Source organism: Engraulis encrasicolus, chromosome 13, assembly GCF_034702125.1.
Source record: "Engraulis encrasicolus isolate BLACKSEA-1 chromosome 13, IST_EnEncr_1.0, whole genome shotgun sequence".
Lineage (NCBI taxonomy): Eukaryota > Metazoa > Chordata > Actinopteri > Clupeiformes > Engraulidae > Engraulis > Engraulis encrasicolus.
In genome coordinates, this window is record NC_085869.1 from 25282077 (window position 1) to 25294576 (window position 12500).

Below are 12500 nucleotides of genomic sequence, written 5' to 3' on the forward strand. Positions count from 1 at the left end.
TTAACTCTGGATACATAAAAAAAACTGTGCACGACTCCTTTAACAAACTCTGACAGATATTCTGTCTGGTGCATAGCACAGAATAAATAAAAAACAACAAAAGGTTAGTATTCACACACCACACAAAGTTTTAATGCTACAGTGCCTCAGTCTTAAACTTTGTAACCTTGGTAGAGAAGTAGACTTAGACCGATGCCTTGAGTTGCTATTTGACCATACATTTATTTGCCCTTGAAGTTGTGAGGCCAGCTTTTTTTGTGCGGTCCCTTTTAGGGAAAAGTCTCTTTCCCCGGCTTCATGATCCCAATTTGGCAGCCATAGATGTCCACATGCCACATGAACATCTGCGAGAGTGGCGAGGACCCAGGGCCATAATGGGTTTCAGCACATCTATGCGCTATGATGTGTGCTGTGCTCTCCTGCCCTTTGAAGTCCAGACTGGGAGGGATGGAGGGAGGGAGGGAGGGAGAAGCTGTGTGCATGCATGCGTGCGTGGTCGGTCAGAGTGCCTTAGTTGGAATACATCAAAATATCAAACCATGCAACCAGCGGATGCTTCAAGCCACCATGATGAAGAAGTAGGTTAGGCCGCCTGTGTTTATATTATATTCTCTTTAGCTGACTTTAGCAGTATGTCAGAGAGTTTCCATCATTTTTTTGGCATTCTTGCAGAGGGGGTGGGAAGAAGAAAAAATAAGAGTGAGATTTTGGGGCCAAATATTCTGTATGTGCAAGTGAGCTGTTTATAAGGATTTTTGCAACTAAGCGTGTCTATAGATGTGCACATTAATACCATTTTTTAATAGCAGGCTTGTTCAAACAGATTTTTTTTTGCTTAGATCCTGGCATCAGAGACATGCAGTGCAATTTTCTGACAGCGCCGTTTTCTGCGTCTGTGCTCTAAAATCGCCACATCAAAGTCTGTGGTGAGGGTAATGCTGCACTAGGCACCTGTGAACCATCTCAGTGTCATAATATTGTGATCATTCTGCTGTTGCTTTTGTCTGGACCGTGTTGCATTACTTCTATCTAATTTCACCCTCGCGGTGGCTCAGCAGCATGATGATGATAAAAGCTTCTCTCGCAGCCACCACCACAACATGCAATTGTTGTGCGTGCTACCCATCGCCACCCGCCCAACACAGCCATAATGGTGACTGTCTGTCACCACAGAGAAGACTAGCACACAGCACTCACAACAGGAACACTAGCACACATCACCTTTGTTTTAGAAAACACAAAAGGCACATTTACCTGAAATAAGTTTTAGTTTACATGTAAATGACAGCATGGCAGCCACTGGGATTGTTTAGTTGGCCGAATGACAAGTTGGGCTAGCTGTGTTAGACAGACAGCCACAGACCTGGCGGTGTCTTCCTTTTCCCACTTCCTCTGGCACCTTCTCTGTCTCTGCCAACCTTACCCTCCCTCCCTGCCTCCCTCCTTGCCTCCCTAACTCCAGCAGAGGACTCTACTGTACGGAAGTGGCATCATACTGAGATAGAAAGAGATAGCAGATGGTTAATAAAAGAAAAAGGAAAAATAGCAAAATATTATATATATTATTTTTTTGAACGTCCACCGAGGATGGTGGTGACAGCGAGTCGACTCACCATCAACAACAGGTAGCAGATGGTTAATATATAAAAAAATATATATTTTTTTAAAAAACACAAAGAAGAGAGAAAATATTACATTTTCTGAACGTAGTGTATTGTCCAGCCCAGTGAGGATGTGACAGCAGCTCCCCATCACAACACAGTGGGCCGGTGATGCGGCCTGTTCAACCATGCCCTGGCCCTGCCCATCCAGCCAGGGGAATCTGTCAGGAGACGGGGAGCTCATTTGCCATCGGCAGGAAAAGAGGCTGAGATACAGGAAGTCAAAAGGAAAAAGCAGAGGGGGAAAAAACAACAAAATCTGAGGAGGACATTTTTTACTGTACAGTGAGGTAATTCGATGTGACACAGATTGTCAAAACAAAAAATGTGAAAGCACCCTTAAAAACAACGTATATTTATATATAGTAGACTGGGTGGAGTGTAGAAAATCTGTTTGTATAGTGCAGGTTTTAGAATTGAGAGGCGTGCACCATAAACCGCTGTACACAGACCACAGAATGTGTTTTGTTTTTAGAATATAATGACATAATTGCAGACTTAAGGGAAAGAAAACATAATTCCTGGCTATATTTAAAGATAACTACCAGGAGATCTTGTATCTAGAGGAGGTAAGTGCTGTAATAGCTAGCTTATTAATCGTTGACCTCACCTCCGGGATCCAGAGAGGCCCTCTGGGTGGTATAGTCTGTAAGAGAAATTATGTTTTATTTATACACACCTTCCGCAATAGTATCCCAGCAGCAGCATTTTTGCTTTTTTTGTTTTGTTTTGAAAAAGCAGCCCTGTACGTAACAAACCACAAGCCGCCACAAGCGTTGAAAATGTGGGGCTAATGTGTTTTTGCTGTTTTCTTTCATCTACTCGGAGTTCTTGCCATGGTGATTTATAAGAAAGTAGCAGCTATGTAATGGTCTGCCTTTTTTCTGGAATGATGGAGAAGCAGTCAGCTGATTGCACCAGAGTCTGACAGACATTTAGGGTTGGATATAGGGTCCACTATGCTTTCATCAGACCTATGTGGTTTTTCAAAGCGATAGGCCTGCAAGACAAAATGTGTCTTGATTGTTTGCATGGGAGTTGAAAGCCTACTGGATCCGTTTCTACCTTTTGAACTTAAGATAGTGGTAATGCTGGGTTTGCACTTATTCTAATTCTGAATCCATATGCATTGTGGTGCATTGTCAGAAAATAGTACAATACTGTATTGCATATATGCCATCAGAATCAACCATGAATTCCCAAGATGACTTTAACTGCAAGATATATAATAACAGAGAGTCCAAATATGCGTGCCAATGTTAAAGCAAGTTGCTGTACAAAATAGGAACAATAAGAAGGGAGCATTTGGTGTGAATTATAATCTGGATACGAGGTTGCATCTTTTATCTCTCCAAGAAATTGCATTCTGCTCCTCCGTTCCACACACACACAAGCCATTCAAACAGTAGGCAGACGTTTATGGGCAAAGACACAGGACTTATCACCACTACATAAAAAAGGAGAACTGCTTTTGCGGTTTGCGCGGCCCCCGTGGCAATATAAATTCATTGATTCCAATTGCCTTCAAATCTAATCACATTTCCAAATGGCTCCATTATCTGTCCATGGTGGGCAGTCTTGAGCATTTGGGTGGCCAGGAAGCGTAACCATGTTTGCTTGGGGGGGGAGTTGGGATGCAGGGACGAGAGAGGGACTGCCACACTCAGCTCCATTAGAAGCAACTGAGGCACTGGCAGGCAGGCCCGGTGACGGGGGGGACAAAGGGGTATGTTGTCCCGGGAAGTCAAAGAATGCACGCACATCAGTGGCACAGGTGCTGGACCAAACGTAAGATAACTGAAAAGAAAATAAAGGTCTGCAACACTGTTAAATGTTGCACTGTGATGAAGGACGGTTAGTCCGAAACGTTGTGCCATTAAATATTTGGGAGCATTTAACAGTGTTGCGGACCTTTATTTTCTTTTCATGTTGTCCCGGGCCCAGTGTAATAGGGGGCCCAGAATCTGGTCCCCACTAAATTGTATGTATTGGGTAGGGGGCCCTTTCAGATGACTTTGTCCCGGGCCCAGCAAAAGCAGTCAGTGGCCCTGCTGGTAGGTAAGGGGAAGGGGGGATGGGATGTGAGGAATGGGGAAATGGGGAAATGGGGATGGTTGGATTGGGAATGGCAGGGACTGGAGGCATTGGGACTTACCAATAAAGCCTCTGAAGATTGTCAGTGTGTGGCTTTTCAGGAAAGGGACAGAGAGAGAGAGGGAGAGAGTGTGCACTGCACTGTTGTGGCTGTTTGCCTCACTGACAACACACGCGCACGCACACACACACACACACACACACACACACACACACACACACACACACACACACACACACACACACACACACACACACACACACACACACACACACACACGCCACACAAATAGGAGAAGAGGGTAGGGGGAGGGGTAAGCGTACGGTAATGTAGTTTTCTCACGTTCGACATATAGCCGTTATAAATTGGAAACTGGATTGCCAGTAAGGCATCCTCATATTTCTCCATCCCTCTCCTTACTGTACCGTGCGACTAGATCTTGGCATGGCCGTGATGGTATCACACACGACACGTTTTTCTTTTATGACCAGATAAAGTTCTGCATAGCAATTCATGTAGTGCTCGCAATGATTGATTGCTTTTGTTTTTGTATTTCATTGAGATACACGTTGGCGTTAGAATTCATGTGTGTCCAGTGGTGTAGTCTACGTAGAACGCAGGTATACGCAGTATACCCACTTCAAAATTTCAGGGATGTCCGTATGCCCACTTAAAATTGATTGATCCATTATTTAGAATAGCACAAATATATACAGTACATCCACTTCAAAAAATGCTCAAATATACAGTATACCCACCATAAAAAATGCTCAAATATACAGTATACCCACTACAAAAAAAGAGACTACACCACTGTGTGTGCCAGTGTACACCATCTCTCTGGTGTCTATGTGAAAGCCCAGTGAAAAAGTGAAAGCCCATTGGGAAACTCCAACTCCCATTGTCATTGTGACACAGCACTCCACAGCACACAAGTGAACACTGCACACTGCACACAACGAAATTGCATTTATGCCTCACCCGTGCAAGGGGGCAGCCCTCAGTGGCGCCCCATGGGGAGCAGTGCGGTGGGACGGTACCATGCTCAGGGTACCTCAGTCATGGAGGAGGATGGGGGAGAGCACTGGTTGATTACTCCCCCCACCAACCTGGCGGGTCGGGAGTCGAACCGGCAACCTCTGGGATGCAAGTCTGACGCCCTAACCGCTCACCCATGACTGCCTATGTGCTGCACAGCAGGGGATCCCAACCTTTTCCAACTCGGGGCCCACTTGAAATTATGAAATTAAGGCATAAATGCAATTTCACAGTGTGCAGTGTTCACTTGTGTGCTGTGGAGTGCCGTGTCACAATGACAATGGGAGTTGGAGTTTCCCAGTTGGGCTTTCACTTTTTGTTGTTGTTGCTTTTCACACATACTGTAAACAGCAGTGATTCTCAAACTGTGTGCCAGGACCCACTTCTGACCCAATAAGCAATACAAGTCAAATAAATACTCAACAGCAACACACACACAAATATAATGTTGATTTTTAGAAAATGCTTTCAGGACCCACTTGGAATACCTTCAGGGCCCACAGTTTGAGAATCACTGCTGCTTACAGTATGTGTGAGAAGTGAAAGAAAAAAAGGTGAAAGCTCCAAACTCCAACTCCCATTATCATTGAGAGACAGCACTGCACAGCACACAAGTGAACACTTGAAAATTAAATGTATGCATTTATGCCTCATCCCTGCAAGGAGGCAGCCCCCAATGACGCCCGAAAGGGAGCAGTGCGGAGGGATGGGATCATGCTCAGTGAACCGTCATGGAGGAAAGCACTGGTTAATTACTCCCCTCCACCAACCTGGTGGGTCGGGAGTCGAACCGGCAACCCTTGGGCTACAAGTCTGATGCCCTAACCGCTTACCCATGACTGCCCTGTGTACAGCCCTTGCATGACCCAGAGTTATAACCCTTCATCTGCCATCCTAACTGTGACCAGGGCCAGAATGTATTCCCATAGCGTCACATGTTTGACTTTAACCGATCTTATCAGTGGTAATTACCCTCGCTAGTCATGTAAAGAGAATATGACTTGTGCGCTCAGCTCTGATTAGCAGCTTTGCTGGCATTTAGGGAGGTCTCAATTTTTTCATCTGCTGGAGAATAAGTGTGTCAGTCTCGGGGCAAATCTTCACACATTACTATCTCCGATTAATGTATTGAGATAAAGCTTCTTCTAATAATCCACTCGCGCTTCATACTGCCGACACTGACAAGCCTCCGACATGACCCATTCCTCTCTCTCTCTCTCTCTCTCCACACACACACACACCACACACACACACACACACACACACACACACACACACACACACACACACACACACACACACACACACACACACACACACACACACACACACACACACACACACACACACACACACACACACACACACACACACGACACACGTTTGCACCGAGCACAAGCACGCAGCGAGGGGGATAAGCTACTTAAAAAGATACTGCCAGTCACTTGTTTAATGAAGTTAGGAATTGATATACAATAAATGTAATGCGTTTGATGGCGCGCCAAAAAGCTGCCCCAGACACCCCCCCACCCCGAGTTGAGTGGCTGCCCATGAGAGGCAAAGCTAATGGAGTGGAACCAGCAGCGTGCCGCGTGCCGCTTATTCCCGCATAAACTGTTTAGATGGGCCTGTCGAAAAAGTCTCCTCCACTTTACGCCAAAAGAGCCCCGTCTTTGACGTGTCGTGTGTAAGCCCCAACTACAGCGCACAGCAGATCCTTGTGGAGAGGAGGTTTGCGTGTCTTGTTTTCCCCTCCTCTTGGTGTGATGACGGAGTGCCATGCTTCCAGTTCGACAGTCCCCAAATCCTTCACCAGGGCCGGCGCAAGGCATCAGGCATACAAGGCGGTCGCCAAGGGTGCCAAATGTCTTTGGGGGGCACCAGAGAAGCCCAAAACTCACACAGAATTAGAATGTCAAGACAAATAAAAGCATTAAATGTTACATTGGCAAGGATTATTCATTCATGGGTCCCTGGTCAGCTGTGTTCGATCAGACGTGCGATGCTATGTTACGGCTACAGATGGCAATTTTTAAATGCACAAAAACGAAAGAGGGTGCTTGCCTAGGGCATTGTTTCCCAACCTTTTTTGTCCTGCGTACCCCCTAAGCCATTTTGTCATATGATGAGTACCCCCTCGCCCTCACACATGCTCTGTTCCTCTATCCCAATGTGACTACACTCAATATATTTGCTATTATTAAATTTTTCCGCGTACCCCCTGAGGTGTGCTCGCGTACCCCTAGTGGTACACGTACCCCAGGTTGGGAAACACTGGCCTAGGGCACCAAATTGACTAGAACCAGCACCTCCCTCCTGTCCTCTTGGTTCCCTAGTCTCACTGGGTGCACCCATCCCTGGCCTCTCATTGGTCCATGCACTGGAGACTGTTCTCCCCTCGCTCATGACCAATCACATCAGTTCCATGAGGCCCTCTCTTGGCCCCCCTCATGTCACGCTCTGGCTCATGGATTACAATTCAATTAAGTAAAACTCCTATCTGTTTGCACACCTTGTCAAGTGAAATACCAGCACTGCGGCCCCGGAACAGTGCGGAAGGGGGAATGGCGTACCTTGGATGTTGTCGTCGGCTTCTGGGTCAGCCGTTGCTCGTTTTGAGAGTAAACGACGACCGCATATATAGGACGTAAATTGTGTCCTTCCATACTTGATAAAAAGCAGTTTTTGTTTTGTCGATGCCCTTTCGTGGAAGCCAGCTGGCGTATTCCATGGTGCTGTGCCTTGCCGCTCACGCTCTGTTTCTCCCTCTTGTCTCTTCTCTTCTCCCCTCGCTGAGTTGGCCCCAGGCTCCCAGAGGGGGTAGAGGGGGGGGTGACTGATTTCGACACTTGCTTAAACTTGCTGACAGCTCTGACCCTTTAGTCAAGCTCAAGTAGGTTGCGTGTGTGTCCACCATGTGGAAATGTTTTATAATATTATGTGCCACTCTTGTCAACTCGCCTCAGAAATTGCGGAATTCTAATCATGCCTATAGCAACATGGCAGCTCGGCTCCCTTCCGGTTGTGAAAAAAAACAAACAAGCCGCTAAAATCACATGTGAAAAGGCTGTCATTTCGAAGGAGAAAAAGACGCTCTCTGGGTTTTGTACTCTGTGATGCAGACGGCGCGGTAGCCATTTCCGCATGGGACAGGGACACCATGTTAAAGGTGACTCCAAGAGAGAGAGACAATTGGAGAGAAACAAGAAAGACCATTTAAAAAAAATAACACTGCCAAAAGACTTAATGGCGAGACATTAAGCCCAATTACGTTGGGGTGCTACTAGAGGAAAAGATTTATGCAAATGAAGCGTTAGCCAGGCATTTCTCCAAGAGAAAACAGCTGAGGGCTGGCATGGCATTTTAATAGGGCTAGCATGTTACTTATGCCGCTGCTCGATGGGAGATGGGTCTCCAAGGTTAGCGAAATATTTTAGCGTAATCAAAATGCTTTTTAATCTAGCTAAAGATTTGCTTTTGTAATTACTGTGGGTATGATGGCAGAACCAGCGTGAGACCCCTGTGTGCAAAAGAGAAAGTGGCAGTAGATGAGTGGGTGATGGTGGTGGGTGGTGTTGGGGGTGGGGGTTGGGTTTGCCGAGGAAAATGTTCCATCTCCAGCAGTCTCTCCATCACCCACCACCCCCTGCACCCCTCCCCAAAAACGGGACGTTTTCCAGCCACAGAGGCCTGTCCTCTGCAATTGACAAAGTCAGGCTCTTTACCTTTGCTGACTTTTGGGACGACGTGTTACAAGAACGGCTCCGAGGGGTGAAAGAAAAAAGAAAAAAAGGGAAAAAAAATGGCCCATCAATCAGGAGAAGGTTTCTCTGGGAAGAGACGAGCTCTAAACCGGAGAAATGAGGCAGGGGAGAGGCTCTGCCAACAGCTATTACCAGGCACCGATGATGGGAAAACTTGTGCTCCTCTCCGGGGACATCATTTGTGAGCACACCGCTGTCATCTCTCACCCCCAGAAAAGCCTAAGGTTTGAGAGCAGAACTGAGGAACCCTTCAGTTTAAGTCTTGGATGTGTGTGTGTGTGTGCTGCTTCTGGAATCACAGGGCCTCTTGACAGCCTTGGTCGGGCCCGGGACAAAGTCATCTGAAAGGCCTGCCCTTCTTAATTAATACATGCAATGTAATGAGGACCCAGTTCTGGGCCCCACATTTTCCCTCGGCCCATACAACAAACCCGTTTGTCCCGCTCCCTGTCGCCCTCCCTGGCCGGGATACTCTGCTGGCGTGCCGCTTGTATATTGTAGGCCTATATTTTTTTTTCCTGAGCAGTGGACTTGAGGGCAATCTGCCTGAGAGTTGCTCACACACACTACGCTACTAACCCAACCCAGGGCCCGTCCGGATCAGATTAAATTGCAGCATTCGGGGGGATTAAGTGTGTCAGCCGGGGCTGAAGTAAATCAATGATAGGTGCATCTTAACTGCTGGGCTGCACTCCTTCCTGGACTTGAAGAGATTAAGGCCTGCTCATGTTAATGGTACTTGTCAGTCAAGAGAGGATGATGTGGACACGGCTATTTCAGGCTGCTTTGTTCCTCCTTCCTCTCTGTCTTCTTTCTCTGCCTTGTACTGAACTGTATGACTCAGCAGAGTTTGGACATCAACATTTTTCAAAGTGCTGGATAGACTCCATCTCCACCAGCTTGGTCTCTATTGGCAATTAGTATCATTTTGGATGAGGACGAGTGGCAGCACTTACTCACTTTCTGTGTCTTTTCTGATCATTTCATTTCTATACTTACCAAAAGAAGACATGTTTTGTTTTGAATCCCATAGTCCATAATATTTTTTAAAAGATTGGGACTTAACAAAAGAAGACACTTGTTTTGTTTTGAATCTATTGCCTCTTTTCCACTGGCACTTTGCTGGTAGACCTACAGATCGACAAAGCGCAACTCGGCTGCTCCTTATTGCTTTTCGATTGAGCACGACACAAAGTAGCGGCTGAGTCGTGTTGCGTCGAGCTGTAGGCCTACCAGAAAACTGGCAGTGGAAAAGAGGCATAATAGTTCATATACATATTTTAAACAGATTGGGATGTAGGGTAAATGAGAGACGTGGACAGAACTAGACCACCACTTCATCAACACGTAAAGAATCATAGTATACAGTAAATCCAATGATTAATGGTGGAAAAACGACAACATGACGAACACTCAGCTAAGTTTAAGAAGTATGTGCTTTGTTTGTCCCTGAATAGAACTTGTTTTTGGGAACAGCCCTGAAAAAGCAATAAGTACCAACACTGTCCTTGTGCTAGCAGGAAGGCTATTCATTATGTGTTCTTTTTTAATCTGGCCTGTGGTATTCAGGATGACATATTGTACAAAGTACGTATAACCATGAATTTCATGAATTTATTTAGGGCTTCTACTTTGTAAACATCCAAGCTCCCTCTTTCTCTCTCTCTGTACGTGTACTTGCTGCTTGTTTAGGTCTTTTTAAAGCATGGGTGGCAGGCCCATTGGGGTTAGGAAAGCTTAGCTGCCTAAGATGTCTAATAGCATAAAAACATGGAGGTGAACCCTATGAAGAGACCCTACAGAAGGGAACTGGAACTCAGAAGAAATTAGCAGCTCCAGTTCACACATCATATCATACAAGGCTGACTTACTGTTTCAATGTCACACAGAAATGAAATAAACCAAAAAGAAAACGGGGGAGGGGGGGGGAATTATGCATGAAACTTTACATTGACAATGATTATTAATGGACACTCAGTACATTATACATATATGTCAAATTCGACAAAAAGGAAAGATTGGTGCTCGCCTAGGGCACCAAATTGACTAGAACCGGCCCTGTGTACCTCTCTGGGTGGGGTGCTTGGGGGGGTATCAATGTGATGTCGAAGTGCCCACAAGGTCTAATTAAGGTGTAGCATTTCATTACGATTCAGGTGATATTTTAAATGGTGGGATTTTTATACCATTATTATGGTACCTATAGCATTAAGCTTACACGAGGCACTCCACTACCAAGCTCAACAACAATACAAACTCCTTTGGGCTCTTCTGCCAAGAAAGGACAATGGAGACTGAAGAATTTATGAAATCTAATTTTTTTTTTTTTTGCAATTGGAAATGCGGTCAAAACAGGTAGACAACCGCTAATTGGCAAAGGCTGTAGTCAGTCTGTCAGTCAAAGAGGTGGAAAAAATAACCCTTGGTGATCACTTAAAAATGCACAAAGACAGAGCACTTTAGTAATACAGTTTAGACTGCCTTCACATTGCTTTGGGTCATCTAGTGTTTTTGCAAGTTGTTGTGTTGTTTTACCCTTTTCATCTTGTTTGGCGTTTTTTGGCATCTTTTCACTTCTTTTTCTTTTTCGCTTTATATATTTTAAAATAATTATTTTCATTTTTAAATAAACACCATAGCCATAACTACCACCCATGCACAGCGTGACATCTACTGTACACATGCTTCTTCAAAGACTAAATTAATCATCTTACCGATCCATTAATTGTGTTGCGCTCGTAACTGTTTTGGCAGCATGACTTATGCCATGAAAATAAACAATGGCGGATGACTCACAGTCTTAATGAAGTTAAGAAAGCCCACTGGGCCATATCAGAGGCTCTCAGCCACTTTACCTGCCATCGTATCGCACCGTGTCAGCCATGGTTTGAGGAGTTTTAAGAGAGTAGCCATCAAATCATATCAGACTGGTAGTTTTCCAATTATTTATGTATTTTCCTAAAAGCAAGTAATGAAAGTGTGTCAAGATGACTTCAGTGTGTCCCCAATGTCAAACCCTTTGGAGGATGTCAGTTTCATAAATGAGTCATTTCCATCCTGGTATTGTTTGTTGTCTACACTGAATTAATCTGTCAGGTTTGTGATGTACTGTCTGTATTGCATACAAATGGGAATTGTTGGATGTCTAAACTGATCAAAATGCTTCTGAAAGCAAATTCCTATCAAAGAGTCCAAGAACAACAAGACATTGAAATAACGTCGCCATAGGAGGAACTGTGTAGTTGTGCCCTACATCGTATCATATGTGTGATTTACTTCAAGGGATTTTATGTTGGCGTCGACGTGTGTGGGTGTGGGCATAAAAGTGTTTCTGCTTCTCCCCCCACCGTCCTCCACCAGTCAGCTTTGTACATTTGCCCTACTGTAGCCTCAGATGCAAAGAAAAACATGAAATCGCAGCTGGCCAAGAAAGAGTTGTTAGAAATATAGACCCCATTATTCCTAAGATTACAGAGACGAAACAGTTCTTTCTTAATAAAAAAATAAATAAATAAATAAATAAATAAGTAAAGTCACTGTGTTGTCTTGTTTTGTGCATGTCTCTGATTTAGGCATCACAGTCCTCTTCAGAACGGTCCTTGCAGAGATTCCCATCTTTAGACAACAGCTGTTATTACGGGGTGGTAGAAAGCGAGAGCTTGCTTGTTTGCTTGAGAGCCTGTTGTGTGTGCCGTGTGTTGTGTAGGCCTATGTGTGGGTTTTTGAGGCCTCCACTATCCATTTAGTCTGCCTGTTATTACTCTTGTCATCCATCCGTCTGCAAAAACTGATCTATTTTCTCCTGACATTTATTTGTCAGTGCCGCCTCCTCTTTTTTCGATTCCTGAGTGTTTCATTACAGCGTCTCTCAGCTTGAGAGCGGCACGGACAGAAACGCAGCCTTTTGTCACCCTGAAAATGAAACAACTACGCTATACAACA

At 45.1% G+C, this 12500-nt stretch overlaps 1 protein-coding gene across 1 annotated transcript in view; it reads left to right on the plus strand.

Annotated features, from left to right (window-relative positions):
• Positions 1-12500, plus strand: part of asic4a (acid-sensing (proton-gated) ion channel family member 4a) — a 113738-nt gene that overhangs the window by 82913 nt on the left and 18325 nt on the right. The gene's annotated exons all lie outside the window — the stretch shown is intronic.